Source organism: Chiloscyllium plagiosum, unplaced genomic scaffold (genome assembly GCF_037043375.1).
Source record: "Chiloscyllium plagiosum isolate Xiang-an unplaced genomic scaffold, Cpla_swu_hap1 HiC_scaffold_40, whole genome shotgun sequence".
Classification (NCBI taxonomy): Eukaryota; Metazoa; Chordata; class Chondrichthyes; order Orectolobiformes; family Hemiscylliidae; genus Chiloscyllium; species Chiloscyllium plagiosum.
Genome location: NW_028270178.1, coordinates 20,385,290 through 20,400,309, shown reverse-complemented (window position 1 = coordinate 20,400,309; position 15,020 = coordinate 20,385,290). Strand labels below are relative to the sequence as shown.

Here is a 15,020-nt window from a genome sequence, read left to right as displayed (position 1 = left end):
TACAAATATCTCAGCAAGAGGCCCAGCAATCACTTCTCTAGCTTCGCACAGAGTTCTCAGGTACACCTGATCAGGTCCTGGGGATTTTATCCACCTTTAACCATTTCAAGACAACCAGTACTTCATCTTCTGTAATCTGGACATCTTTCAAGATGTCACCATCAATTTCCCTACAGTCTATATCGTCCAAATCCTTTTCCACAGTAAATACTGAGGCAAAATATTCATTTAGTATCTCCCCCATTTTCTGTGGCTCCACACAAAGGCCGCCTTGCTGATCTTTGAGGGGCCTTATTCTCTCCCTAGTTACCCTTTTGTCCTTAATATATTTGTAAAACCATTTGGATTCTCCTTAATTCTATTTGCCAAAGCTATCTCATGTCCCCGTTTTGCCCTCCTGATTTCCCTCTTAAGTATACTCCTACTTCCTTTATACTCTTCTCAGGATTCACTCGATCTATCCTGTCTATAACCTGACATACGCTTCCTTCTTTTTCTTAACCAAACCCTCAATTTCTTTAGCCGTCCAGCATTCCCTATACCTACCAGCCTTCCCTTTCACCCTAACAGTAATATACTTTCTCTGGACTCTCGTTATCTCATTTCTGAAGGCTTCCCATTTTCCAGCCGTCCCTTTACCTGCGAACATCTGCCTCCAATCAGCTTTCGAAAGTTCTTGCCTAATACCGTCAAAATTGGCCTTTCTCCAATTAAGAACTTCAACTTTTAGATCTGGTCTATCCTTTTCTATCACTGTTTTAAATCTAATAGAATTATGGACACTGGTCCCAAAGTGCTCCCCCACTGACACCTCAGTCACCTGCCCTGCCTTATTTCCCAAGTAAGTCAGGTTTTGCAACTTCTCTAGTAGGTACATCCACATACTGAATCAGAAAATTGTCTTGTACACACTTCAGAAATTCCTCTCCATCTAAACCTTTAACCCTGTGGCAGTCCCAGTCTATGTTTGGAAAGTTGAAATCCCCGACCATAACTACACTATTATTCTTACAGATAGCTGAGATCTCCTTACAAGTTTGTTTCTCTATTTCCCTCTGACTATTGGGGGGTCTATAATACAATCCCAATAAGGTGATCATCTTATTCCTCAGTTCCACCTGAATAACTTCCCTGGATATATTTCCGGGAATATCCTCCCTCAGCACAGCTGTAATGCTATCTTTTGTCAAAAATGCCACTCCCCCCTCCTCTCCTGCCTCCCATTCTATCCTTCCTGTAGCATTTGTATCCTGGAACATTAAGCTGCCAGTCCTGCCCATCCCTGAGCCATGTTTCTGTAATTGCTATGATATCCCAGTCCCATGTTCCTAACCATGCCCTGAGTTCATCTGCCTTCCCTGTTAGGCCGCTTGCATTGAAATAAATGCAGTTTAATTTATTAGTCCTATATTGTCCCTGCCTGCCCTGACTGTTTGACTCACTTCTGTTCTCAGCTGTACCCATCTCAGATCAATCTCTTTCCTCACTACCTCCCTGGGTCTCCCCCACCCCCACCTTACTAGTTTAAATCCTCCCAATTAGCAAATTTCCCTGCCAGTATATTCGTCCCCTTCCAATTTAGGTGCAATCCATCCTTCTTGTACAGGTCACTTCTACCCCAAAAGAGATTCCAATGATCCAAAAATGTGAATCCTTCTCCCATACACCAGCTCCTCAGCCCTGCATTCATCTGCTCCACCCTCCTATTCCTGCCCTCACTAGCTCGTAGCACTGGGAGTAATCCAGATATTACTACCCTTGAGGACCTCCTTTTTAAATTTCTGCCTAACTCTCTGTAATCTCCCTTCAGAATCTCAACCTTTTCCCTTCCAATGTCGTTGGTTCCAATGTGGACAATGACCTCCTGTGTCCCCTCTCCCGCGTGAGAACATTCTGCACCCTCTCTGAGACATCCTTGATCCTGGTACCAGGGAAACAACACACCATTCTGCTTTTTCTCTGCTGGCCACAGAAACGTCTGTCTGTCCCTCGGACTACAGAATCCCCTGACACAATTGATCTCTTGGAAGCCGACGTACCCCTCATTGCATTAGAGCCAGTCTCAATACCACAAACTTGGCTGTTTGTGCTACGTTCCCCTGAGAATCCATCACCCCCTACATTTTCCAAAACAGCATACCTGTTTGAAATGGGTATATCCACAAAAGACTCCTGCTCTAGCTGCGTACCTCTCTCACCCTTCCTGGAGTTAACCCATCTATGTGACTGTATCTGAGACTTCCTCCCTTCCAATAACTGCCACCCATCACATACTGTTGCTGTGGCAAATTCCTCATCACTTCTAACTGTCTCTCCAATCGATGCACTTGATCTGATAAGATTCACAGCCAACAGCATTTATGGCAGATATAATCCGCAGTAACCCTTAAACTCTCTTTAAACTCCCACATTTGACAAGAAGTACATATCACTGCAAAAGCCATTTTTGCTCCTTCACAATGTACAGACCCAGAAAATAACAACGTCTTATTCCTCTCCAAACACTGCCCCAGGTTAAATTAATAGCTATGGCTTATACTTTAAGTTTAATCAAGAGACTTATCTCCAAAAACATATAATCAAGAAAGAACCCACTGTACTCACTACTGCAGCCCTTCTCTTGGACAGACTTAAAACAACAATTAACTTATCTGATTCTGTGCTGTGAACTTCGCCCAACAGTTCCTCCAAGATTAGTTGTGAATTTCACTGTTTGTTAATTTTCCCAGATGCTCTCCGATGTCCAGCGATACACGAAATCAAACAGCAAAGGCAGTAACTGTGCAGGTTCCCCCTCTCTCTCTCCTGCACTGTCCTCACCATGTGCTCCCTTTGTCTGCTCTTGTCCCTTTTAAAACTGCTGTCATTTTGATTTTTTTCCCCAAAGTTCCTAAACAATGCAACAGCGTATAACACAGTAATTGCTGCTCCTGGAATTCGAGGAAATCACCTCCAACAAGTAAAATACCTCAAATAAAGGCGCAGCTCTTACAGACAGAAATCTTTGCTGTCCTCCATCTTGGATTAACCAGAATCCTCTTCCACGTTGACATGGAGCTCATCAGTTTTGTGGCCGTGCGATCTACGTCCATGATACTGATTAATGTGAGGGAATATGTGACACAATCTCACTTCTTTTCCCTCAGGAGGATGTCGAACAGCTTCGGGAAGGTGACTTTCAGTCCCATTCCATCTGTCTCTGCCTTCAAATGAAGGACAAGGTCAGAACAAATTAGACTATTCCCAGTACTGACCCTATGACAGTGCGGCACTCCCTCAGTACTGACCCTGTGACAGTACAACATTTCCTCAGTACTGACCCTCTGACAGTACAGCCCTCACACAGTACTGTCACTCTGACAGTGCGGCACTCCCTCAGTGCTGACCCTCCGACAGTGTGGTACTCTCTCAGTACTGGCCATCTGACAGTGCGGCACACACTAAGAACTGACCCTCTGACAGTGCAGCACTCTCTCAGTACAAACCATCTGACAGTGCGGCACTCCCTCAGTACTGACCTTCTGACAGTGCGGCACTCCCTCAGTGCTGACCTTCTGACAGTGCAGCACTCCCTCAGCACGGACCCTCTGAAAGTGCGTCACACCCTAGGTACTGACCCTCCGACAGTGCAGCACTCCCTCAGTACTGACCGTCTGACAGTGCAGCACTCCCTCAGTACGGACTCTCTGACAGTGCGGCATTCCTCCAATACTGACCCTCTGACAGTGCAGCACTCCCTCAGTACTGACCCTCTGACAGTGCGGCACTCCCTCAGTACTGACCCTCTGACAGTGCAGCACTCCCTCAGTACTGCCCTCTGACAGTGCGGCACTCCCTCAGTACGGACTCTCTGACAGTGCGGCACTCCCTCAGTACGGACTCTCTGACAGTGCGGCATTCCTCCAATCCTGACCCTCTGACAGTGCAGCACTCCCTCAGTACTGACCCTCTGACAGTGCGGCACTCCCTCAGTACTGACCCTCTGACAGTGCGGCACTCCCTCAGTACTGAACCTCTGACAGTGTGGCACTCCTTCAGTACAGACCCTCTGACAGTGCGGCACTCCCTCAGTACTGACCTTCTCACAGTGCAGCACTCCCTCAGCACGGACCCTCTGAAAGTGCGTCACACCCTAGGTACTGACCCTCCGACAGTGCAGCACATGCTCATTATTGACCCTCTGACAGTGCGGCACTCCCTCAGTACTGACCCTCTGACAGTGCAGCACTCCCTCAGTACTGTTCCTGCGTCAGTACAGCACTGCCTCAGTACTGACCCTCTGACTGTGCAGCACTCCCTCAGTACTGACCCTCTGACAGTACAGCACTCCCTCACTACTGACCCTCTGACAGTGTGGCATTCCCTCAGTACTGACCCTCTGAGAGCACAGCACTCCCTCAGTATTTACCCTCTGAAAGTGCGGAAAACCCTCAGTACTGAACCCGTGACAGTGCGGCACTCCCTCGGTACTGACCCTCTGACAGTGCAGCACTCCCTCAGTACTGACCCTCTGACAGTGCCGCACTCCCTCAGTACTGACCCTCTGACAATGCAGCGTTCCCTCATTACTCACCCTCCCACAGTGCGGCACTCCCTCAGTACTGACCCTCCGACAGTGCAGCAATCCCTCAGTACTCACTTTCTGACAGTGCGGCAATCCCTCAGTACTGACCCTCTGACAGTGCAGCACTCCCTCAGTACTGTTCGTGCGTCAGTACAGCACTCCTTCAGTACTGACCCTCTGACTGTGCAGCACTCCCTCAGTACTGACCCTCTGACAGTGCGGCCCTCCCTTACTACTGACTCTCTGACAGTGTGGCACTCCCTCAGTACTGATCATCCGACAGTGCGGCACTCCCTCAGTACTGACCCTCTGACAGTGCAGCACTCCCTCAGTACTGACCCTCTGACAGTGCCGCACTCCCTCAGTACTGACCCTCTGACAATGCAGCGTTCCCTCATTACTCACCCTCCCACAGTGCGGCACTCCCTCAGTACTGACCCTCTGACAGTGCAGCACTCCCTCAGTACTGTTCCTGCGTCAGTACAGCACTGCCTCAGTACTGACCCTCTGACTGTGCAGCACTCCCTCAGTACTGACCCTCTGACAGTACAGCACTCCCTCACTACTGACCCTCTGACAGTGTGGCATTCCCTCAGTACTGACCCTCTGACAATGCAGCGTTCCCTCATTACTCACCCTCCCACAGTGCGGCACTCCCTCAGTACTGACCCTCCGACAGTGCAGCAATCCCTCAGTACTCACTTTCTGACAGTGCGGCAATCCCTCAGTACTGACCCTCTGACAGTGCAGCACTCCCTCAGTACTGTTCGTGCGTCAGTACAGCACTCCTTCAGTACTGACCCTCTGACTGTGCAGCACTCCCTCAGTACTGACCCTCTGACAGTGCGGCCCTCCCTTACTACTGACTCTCTGACATGTGCGGCACTCCATCAGTACTGACCCTCTGAAAATGCGGCACTCCCTCAGTACTGACACTCTGACTGTGCAGCACTCCCTCAGTACTGACCCTCCAACAGTGTGGCACTCCCTCTGTACTGACCATCCGACAGTGCAGCACTCCCTCAGTACTGACCCTCTGACAGTGCGGCATTGCCTCAGTACTGACCCTCTGACAGTGCGGCACTCCCTCAGTACTGACCTTCCGACAGTGCGGCACTCCCTCAGTACTGACCCTCTGACAGTGCGGCACTCCTTCAGTACAGACCCTCTGACAGTGCGGCCCTCCCTCAGTACTGACCCTCTGACAGTGCGACACTCCCTCAGTACTGACAATCTGACAGTGGAGCACTACCTCAATACTGACCCTCTGACAGTGTGGCACTCCCTCAGTATTGACCCTCTGACAGTGCGGCACTCCCTCAGTACTGAACCTCTGACAGTGCGGCACTCCCTCAGTACTGACCCTCTGACTGTGCAGCATTCCCTCAGTACTGACCCTCTGACAGTGCGGCACTCTCTCAGTACTGACACTCTAACAGTCCAGCACTCCCTCAGTACTGACCCTCTGACAGTGCGGCACTCCCTCAGTACTGACCATCCGACCGTGCAGCACTCCCTCAGTACTGACCCTCTGACAATGCAGCACTCCCTCACTACTGACCATCTCACAGTGTGGCACTCCCTCTGTACTGACCCTCCGATAGAACGGAATTCCCTCAATACTGACCCTCCGACAGTGCGGCACTCCCTCAGTACTGACCCTCTGACAGTGCAACGCTCCCTCAGTACTGACCTCTGACAGTATGGCACTCCCTCAGTACTGACCCTCTGACAGTGCGGCACTCCCTCAGTACTGACCCACTGACAGTGCTGCACTCCCTCAGTACTGACCCTCTGACAGTGTGGTGCTCGCTCTAACGATCAGTATTATTCAATACTCCCTATCTCTGCATTTCATTCTCCATCACCTTTTTCCCTCTTCTCTGTCCCTCTCTCTCGCTTTTCCCTTTTCGTTCCTCCTTTCTCTTTGTCACCCTTTCTCTTCTCCGTCAACCTATCATCCTTTTGCTTTTGTCTTTTCTTTCTCCCCATTTATTGCTCTCTTTGTCCACTCTGTCTACTTTTCATCACCTCTCTCTCTGTTCCACCCTCCCTCTCTTTCTGTTCTCTCTATAGCTGTCTCACTCTGTCATCCACTTGTTCCCTCTCCCTATCATCATCTCTCTCTGTCCCCTCTCCTTCTCTAACCTTTCTAACTTCCTCTCCGTCTTTATCCTGTCTCTCTCTCTCTCTCTCCTCCCACTCTCACGCTTTCTTCCTCTGCCTCTTTGCCCTCTCTCTCCCGGTCTCTCTTTCTCTTTCTATCTTTTCCCTCTTCCCCCTCCTTTTCTCTTCCTTCTGTGTCCCTCTTTTTCTTCTCACTCTCTCTCTCATCCCTTTTCCCTATTTTCTCTCTCTCACCCTTTCTCCCTCTCTACTCAACACTTTCTCCCCCATTCCCCCCTCACCCTTGTCACCATTTTTGCTTTCTTCTCCCCTCTATCTAACAGTCTCTCGTTCTTGCTCTCTCTCTCTCACTTATCCCTTCACTCTGCACTTTCTCCACCCTCTCCCCCATTCCCGGGTGTCTCTCTCTCACCCTTGTCTCCCTCTTGGTTTCTCTCTCCTCTCTATCTACCCCTCTCTCCCTCTCGCACTCTCTCTCTCTCTCCACCCCTTTACTCTATACTTTCTCCCCCCTCTCCCCCATCCACCATCTCGCTCTCTCTCACCCTTGCCTCCCTCTTACTTTATCTCTCCCCTCTATCCAACCCTCTCTCCCTCTTGCACTCTCTCTCCCCCACACACTTTGCTCTGCACTCTCTCTAGTCGTGTGCTCAGACTCTTCTGCGCCCCTCCTCCAATCCTATTCACCCGAAGGAGATTGATCCTCATGAACTGCTGAAGACACAACTTGCTTCGTTAATATTCAGCCTGTAGTCCCCCTGAACTCCCTGAGCAGGTACCAGGCACATGCCAGTCACCACCTCTGAGCTGCCTATAACCAATTATCTGCTGGCGTTCCTTTTTTGGTCCTCATTCTGGGAAATCAATGGTGCCCTCAGAAGGATATCCCACCCTCAGCCCCTTTGCTCCTCAAGTGGTTACATCGTTTCTTTAGAGTTTTAGACTTGGCCCGTGCCAATCTCACTGTTGCCTCCTGTGAAGGGATATTTTTGTCCCGTCGCGCGATCGATATTTTAAAGATTGTTATCAAATCTGATTGCAACTTTAAGGGATCTTTACCTGGTGTAACATTTGCAGCTGTGAACAACAGTACATGTGGTTGGAGCACTGGAGCTGCAGGAGGCCATTCTGCCCCTCAAACCTGTACCACCATTCAACAGGATCTCGGCTGTTGAACTCCAAACACATGCCTTTGTCCTGAATAACTTTGCTTTAACAGGAATTTGTCCATCTCAGATTTCAATGGTGCTCTTCCTTTTCCTTTTATATCTCATTTGTTTTTGTGTCAAAGAGCGCGACAGCACGGGTAAAGGCCCATCGACCCTTCGGGTCCATGCTGGTCAAAAACCATGTCCCAGATTATTCCGATACCATTTCCCAGAGCTTGCCCAGAGCCCTCCATGCCTTGACATCTCAAGTCCACATCTAAATCCTTCTTCTTCCTGGTCAGGGTTTCTGTCTCACCCACCCTGCCAGGCAGGGAGTGCCAGATTACCCACCATCCTCTGGGTGAAGTGGTTTCCCCTCACACCCCTCCCCCTTCTACAACCCCATGCTCACCTTCAAATCCCCTGCTCACTGATCCCTCTACAAGGGCAAAGGCTTCTGCCTCTTGATGCCTCACATGTGGGTGGCACGGTGGCACAGTGGTTAGCACTGCTGCCTCACAGCGCCAGAGACCCGGGTTCAATTCACGCCTCAGGCAACTGTCTGTGTGGAGTTTGCACATTCTCCCCGTGTCTGCTTGGGTTTCCTCCGGGTGCTCCGGTTTCCTCCCACAGTCCAAAAATGTGCAGGTCAGGTGAATTGGCCTAGCTAAATTGCCTGTAGTGCTAGATGTAGGGGAATGGGTCTGTGGACTTGTTGGGCCGAAGGGCCTGTTTCCACACTGTAAGTAATCTAATCTAATAGCTTTACACATCCTCATCATACCCACTCTTAATCTCCTCTGCTGTGAAGGAAAACAATCCCAGCCTGTCTCATCTCTCTTCCTAGCTGTAAATGTGTTGCTGGAAAAGCGCAGCAGGTCAGGCAGCATCCAAGGAGCAGGAGAATCAACGTTTCGGGCATGAGCCCTTCTTCAGGAATGAGGAAAGTGTGTCAAGCAGGCTAAGATAAAAGGTAGGGAGGAGGGACTTGGGGGAGGGGCGTTGGAAATGCGATAGGTGGAAGGAGGTTAAGGTGAGGGTGATAGGCCGGAGTGGGGGTGTGGGCGGAGAGGTCAGGAAGAAGATTGCAGGTTAGGAAGGTGGTCCTGAGTTCGAGGGTTGGGACTGAGATAAGGTGGGGGGGAGGGGAAATGAGGAAGCTGGAGAAATCTGAGTTCATCCCTTGTGGTTGGAGGGTTCCGAGGCGGAAGATGAGGTGCTCTTCCTCCAGCCGTCGTGTTGCTATGGTCTGGCGAGGGAGGAGTCCAAGGACCTGCATGTCCTTGGTGGAGTGGGAGGGGGAGTTGAAGTGTTGAGCCACGGGGTGGTTGGGTTGGTTGGTCCTGGTGTCCCAGAGGTGCTCCCTGAAATGCTCCGCAAGTAGGTGGCCTGTCTCCCCAATATAGAGGAGGCCACATCGGGTGCAGCGGATGCAGTAAATGATGTGTGAAGGTGCAGGTGAATTTGTGGCAGATATGGAAGTATCCCTTGGGGCCTTGGAGGGAAGTGAGGGGGGAGGTGTGGGCGCAAGTTTTGCATTTCTTGCGGTTGCAGGGGAAGGTGTCGGGAGTGGAGGTTGGGTTGGTGGGGGGTGTGGACCTGACGAGGGAGTCACGGAGGGAGTGGTCTTTTTGGAATGCTGATAGGGGAGGGGAAGGAAATATATCCTTGATGGTGGGGTCTGTTTGGAGGTGGCGGAAATGACGACGGATGATACGATGTATATGGAGGTTGGTGGGATGGTAGGTGAGGACTAGTGGGGTTCTGTCCTGGTGGCGGTTGGAGGGACGGGACTCAAGGGCAGAGGAGCAGGAAATGGAGGAGATGCGGTGGAGGGCATTGTCGATCACGTCTGGGGGGAAATTGCGGTCTTTAAAGAAGGAGGCCATCTGGGTTGTACGGTATTGGAACTGGTCCTCCTGGGAGCAGATGCGGCAGAGACGAAGGAATTGGGAATATGGAATAGCGTTTTTACATGGGGCAGGATGGGAGGAGGTGTAGTCTAGGTAGCTGTGGGAGTCGGTCGGTTTATAGTAAATGTCCGTGTTGATTCGGTTGCCCGAGATAGAAATGGAGAGGTCTAGGAAGGGGAGGGAGGAGTCTGAGATGGTCCAGGTAAATATGAGGTCGGGGTGGAAGGTGTTAGTAAAGTGGATGAACTGTTCAACCTCCTCGTGGGAGCACGAGGCAGCGCCGATACAGTCATCGATGTAGCGGGGGAAAAGGTGGGGGGGTGGTGCCAGTGTAGCTGCAGAAGATGTACTGTTCCACATATCCTACGAAGAGGCAGGCATAGCTGGGGCCCATGCGGGTGCCCATGGCTACTCCTTTGGTTTGGAGGAAGTGGGAGGATTGGAAAGAGAAGTTGTTCAGAGTGAGGACCAGTTCAGTCAGTCGAAGGAGGGTGTCAGTGGAAAGGTACTGGTTGGTACATCGGGAAAGGAAGAAGCGGAGGGCTTTGAGTCCTTCGTGATGGGGGATGGAAGTATATTGGGACTGGATGTCCATGGTGAATATAAGGCATTGGGTGCCAGGGAAGCGAAAATCATGGAGGAGGTGGATGGTGTGGGTGGTGTCCTGAACGTAGGTGGGGAGTTCTTGGACTAAGGGAGTCGAGGTATGCAGAGATGAGTTCGGTGGGGAGGAGCAGGCTGAGGCAATGGGTCGGCCGGGGCAGTCAGGTTTGTGGATTTTGGGCAGGAGGTAGGAACGGGCGGTGCGGGGTTGTGGGACTATGAGGTTGGAGGCGATGGATGGGAGATCCCCTGAGGTGATGAGGTTATGGATGGTCTGAGAGATGATGGTTTAGTGGTGGGAGGTGGGGTCATGGTCTAGGGGAGAGTAGAAGGAGGTGTCTGTGAGCTGGCGTTTATCCTCAGCGGTGTAAAGGTGGGTACGCCAAACTACCACCGCGCCTCGCTTGTCTGCCGGTTTGATAGGGATGTTGGGGTTGGAACGGAGGGAGTGGAGGGCTGCATGTTCCAAGGGTGAGAGGTTGGAGTGGGTGAGAGGGGTGGAGAAGTTGAGGCGGTTAATGTCACGGCGGCAGTTGGCTATGAAGATATCGAGGGCAGGTAAGAGGCCACCCCGGTGTGTTCAGGTGGATGGGGTGTGTTAGAGGGATGTCCAGGTGGATGGGGTGTCCAGGTGGATGGGGTGTGTTGGAGGGATGTCCAGGTGGATGGGGTGTCCAGGTGGATGGAGTGTGTTGGAGGGGTGTCCAGGTGGATGGGGTGTCCAGGTGTATGTGGGGTCTTGGAGGGATGTCTAGGTGGATGGGGTGTCCAGGTGGATGGGGTGTCCAGGTGGATGGGGTGTCCAGATGGATGGGGTGTGTTGGAGGGATGTCCAGGTGGATGGGGTGTCCAGGTGGATGGGGTGTGTTGGAGGGATGTCCAGGTGGATGGGGTGTCCAGGTGTATGTGGGGTCTTGGAGGGATGTCTAGGTGGATGGGGTGTCCAGGTGGATGGGGTGTGTTAGAGGGATGTCCAGGTGGATGGGGTGTCCAGGTGGATGGGGTGTGTTGGAGGGATGTCCAGGTGGATGGGGTGTCCAGGTGGATGGGGTGTGTTGGAGGGATGTCCAGGTGGATGGGGTGTCCACGTGTATGTGGGGTCTTGGAGGGATGTCTAGGTGGATGGGGTGTCCAGGTGGATGGGGTGTCCAGGTGGATGGGGTGTCCAGATGGATGGGGTGTGTTAGAGGGATGTCCAGGTGGATGGGGTGTCCAGGTGGATGGGGTGTGTTGGAGGGATGTCCAGGTGGATGGGGTGTCCAGGTGGATGGGGTGTGTTGGAGGGATGTCCAGGTGGATGGGGTGTCCAGGTGTATGTGGGGTCTTGGAGGGATGTCTAGGTGGATGGGGTGTCCAGGTGGATGGGGTGTCCAGGTGGATGGGGTGTGTTGGACGGGTGTCCAGGTGGATGGGGTGTCCTGGTGGATGTGGGGTGTTGGAGGGGTGTCCAGGTGGATGGGGTGTTCAGGTGGATGGGGTGTCCAGGTGGATGGGGTGACCTGGTGGATGGAGTGTGTTGGAGGGGTGTCCAGGTGGATGGGGGGTCCAGGTGGATGGGGTGTGTTGGAGGGATGTCCAGGTGGGTGGGGTGTCCAGGTGGATGGGGTGTGTTGGAGGGATGTCCAGGTGGGTGGGGTGTCCAGGTGGATGGGGTGTGTTGGAGGGATGTCCAGGTGGATGGGGTGTCCAGGTGGATGGGGTGTGTTGGAGGGGTGTCCAGGTGGACGGGGTGTCCCGGTGGGTGGGGGGTGTTGGAGGGGTGTCCAGGTGGGTGGGGTGTCCAGGTGGACGGGGTGTCCAAGTGGGTGGGGGGTGTTGGAGGCGGGAGAAGGGCGCGGGAGTCCTGGTTGGGGAAGTAGGCGCGGAGGCGAAGGGGGCGGGAGAATTGTTCGATGTCCCGCCGCGTGTTGAACTCATTAGTCCGGGAGCGTAGGGGGGTGAGGGTGAGGCCTATGCTGAGGGGGCCAGGTCTGGAGGGATGGTGACATCACCGCAGGGTGGGAGCTTGGACCTGGGGTGGGGCTGGAGCTGGGAGTGGGGGCGGGGTTAGGCCTGGGGGCGTGGTTAGGTGGACGGGGCGGGGTTAGGTGTGGGGGTAGATTTAGACGTGGGGGTGGGGTTATGCATGATGACTGAGCTTGGTGTGGGGGCGGGGTTAGGCGTGGGGGTGGGGTTAGGTGTGGGGGCGGGGTTAGGCAAGGGGGCAGGGTTAGGCGTGGGGGTGGGGTTAGGTGTGGGGGCGGGGTTAGGCGTGGTGACAGTCTTGGGGTGGGGGCGGGGTTAGGCAAGGGGGCAGGGTTTGGCGTGGGGGCGCGGTTAGGCGTGGGGGCGGAGGTCAGTGACTGATGAAGGAGCGTCGCTCCGAAAGCTAGTGCTTCCAAATAAACCTGTTGGACTATAACCTGGTGTTGTGTGATTTTTAACTTTGTACACCCCAGTCCAACACCAGCATCTCCAAATCCTGACTTTGCCAACATGGTGAGACTTGGTTTTGTGTTCTCGGATCTGCTTGCGATCTTTGTCTAGCTTTATCCTGGTCATCACTTTCTTGCCATCACTGCGTGGTACCACTCACTTATTTCTTGCTGCACAGCCTCAGTATAGACCCCTCACTTCTTCCTGTGCATTTGGACAGCTGTCCTCTGAGATCCTGAACCTCATCGTCCTTCTGGAGGTCATTGAGCGAATATTGCGTTTCTGCATCAACCCCTTGGAGAATGGAGCGTAGAGAGTAATTGTCTTGTTTTATTAACATCTTTTGCAACCCTGTCACTCTCTACGTCCCGGTCACCGTCTCAAAGCTTCAATCTCTCACTGTGACTCTGCTTGTCTGTTATCGTGTATCATGTTGGCCTTTTAGTGATTTGCATCCAAGTGGTTCTCAAACTCAGCCCCCTCTCCCTCCTGGATAATCATGTTGAATAACTTAACAAATCCAAGAAGAATGAAATAATAGAGTCCTTGGTCTCTCTCACACACCCACACGGATACACACACCTTCATATACAAACACACTTCATATACAAACGCAGCTTCATATACAAACACACCTTCATATACAAACGCAGCTTCATATACAAACACACCTTCATATACAAACGCACCTTCATATACAAATGCACACAACCACGCAGACACATGCAAAACAGACACACACATTCGCACACAGGAACACAGGCAAAAACAGTCACATGTAAATAGACAGACACAAACACCCAGACACACACTCACATCACCGTCGTGCACACAAACACACAGACACACACATATACACAGACACACACAAATACACACACATACCCAGACAAATACATACTAACCCATGCACTTGTTCATAATCACAAACACACTCTTACACACACAATCACACATAGACACACACTCACACATAGACTCACACATAGACACACACACAGACACAAAATTAATGAGTGACATGGAATCACAAAACGAATATTGGGATTTCCTGATATTAAAGTTTCATTAAAGAATCCCTGGGTGTCAGATGAACACAGGACATTGACACACGTGGGTCAGGCTCAAGACTCACCGCCCTCTGACCCTGCGAGACTCCTGTCTCACACTCCGGATTGGAGTCAGACGCTGTGTTTGGGAGCAGGACATGGCCCATAGGATTAGGACGACTGTCCACATGGATGATTAAAGAAAAAAGAATCAAGCAGAGAATCACGAAAAATTGAGAGTGTCAATTTATTTGAGTGTATGTCCGTGTTTCTGCAGAAGGGTGTGTGTGTGTCTATGCAAGGGTTTGTGTGTGTGTCTACACAAGATGGTGTGTGCGTGTGTGTCTATGTGAGGGTTTGTGTGTGTGTGTGTCTACACAAGATGGTGTGTGCGTGTGTGTCTATGTGAGGGTTTGTGTGTGTGTGTCTACACAAGATGGTGTATGTGTGTGTGTCTATGCAAGGGTTTGTGTGTGTGTCTACACAAGATGGTGTGTGCGTGTGTGTCTATGTGAGGGTTTGTGTGTGTGTGTGTCTACACAAGATGGTGTGTGCGTGTGTGTCTATGCGAGGGTTTGTGTGCGTGTGTGTCTATACAAGGGTTTGTGTGTGTGTGTGTGTGTCTATGCGAGGGTTTGTGTGTGTGTCTACACAAGATGGTGTATGTGTGTGTGTCTATGCGAGGGTTTGTGTGTGTATCTGCACAAGATGGTGTATGTGTGTGTGTCTATGCGAGGGTTTGTGTGTGTGTCTACACAAGATGGTGTATGTGTGTGTGTCTATGCGAGGGTTTGTGTGTGTGTCTACACAAGATGGTGTATGTGTGTGTGTCTATGCGAGGGTTTGTGTGTGTGTCTACACAAGATGGTGTATGTGTGTGTGTCTATGCAAGGGTTTGTGTGTGTGTCTGCACAAGATGGTGTATGTGTGTGTGTCTATGCGAGGGTTTGTGTGTGTGTCTGCACAAGATGGTGTATGTGTGTGTGTCTATGCGAGGGTTTGTGTGTGTGTGTCTACACAAGATGGTGCATGTGTGTGTGTCTATGCAAGGGTTTGTGTGTGTGTGTGTCTATACAAGGGTTTGTGTGTGTGTGTGTGTCTGTGCAAGGGTTTGTGTGCGTGTGTGTCTATACAAGGGTTTGTGTGTGTGTGTGTCTGTGCAAGGGTTTGTGTGTGTGTGTGTCTATGCGAGGGTTTGTGT

At 51.7% G+C, this 15,020-nt stretch overlaps 1 protein-coding gene across 1 annotated transcript in view; it reads right to left on the bottom strand.

The window, feature by feature from the left end:
• LOC122548298 (up-regulator of cell proliferation-like) overlaps positions 1 to 15,020 on the bottom strand; it is a 62,291-nt gene that overhangs the window by 14,948 nt on the left and 32,323 nt on the right. The gene's annotated exons all lie outside the window — the stretch shown is intronic.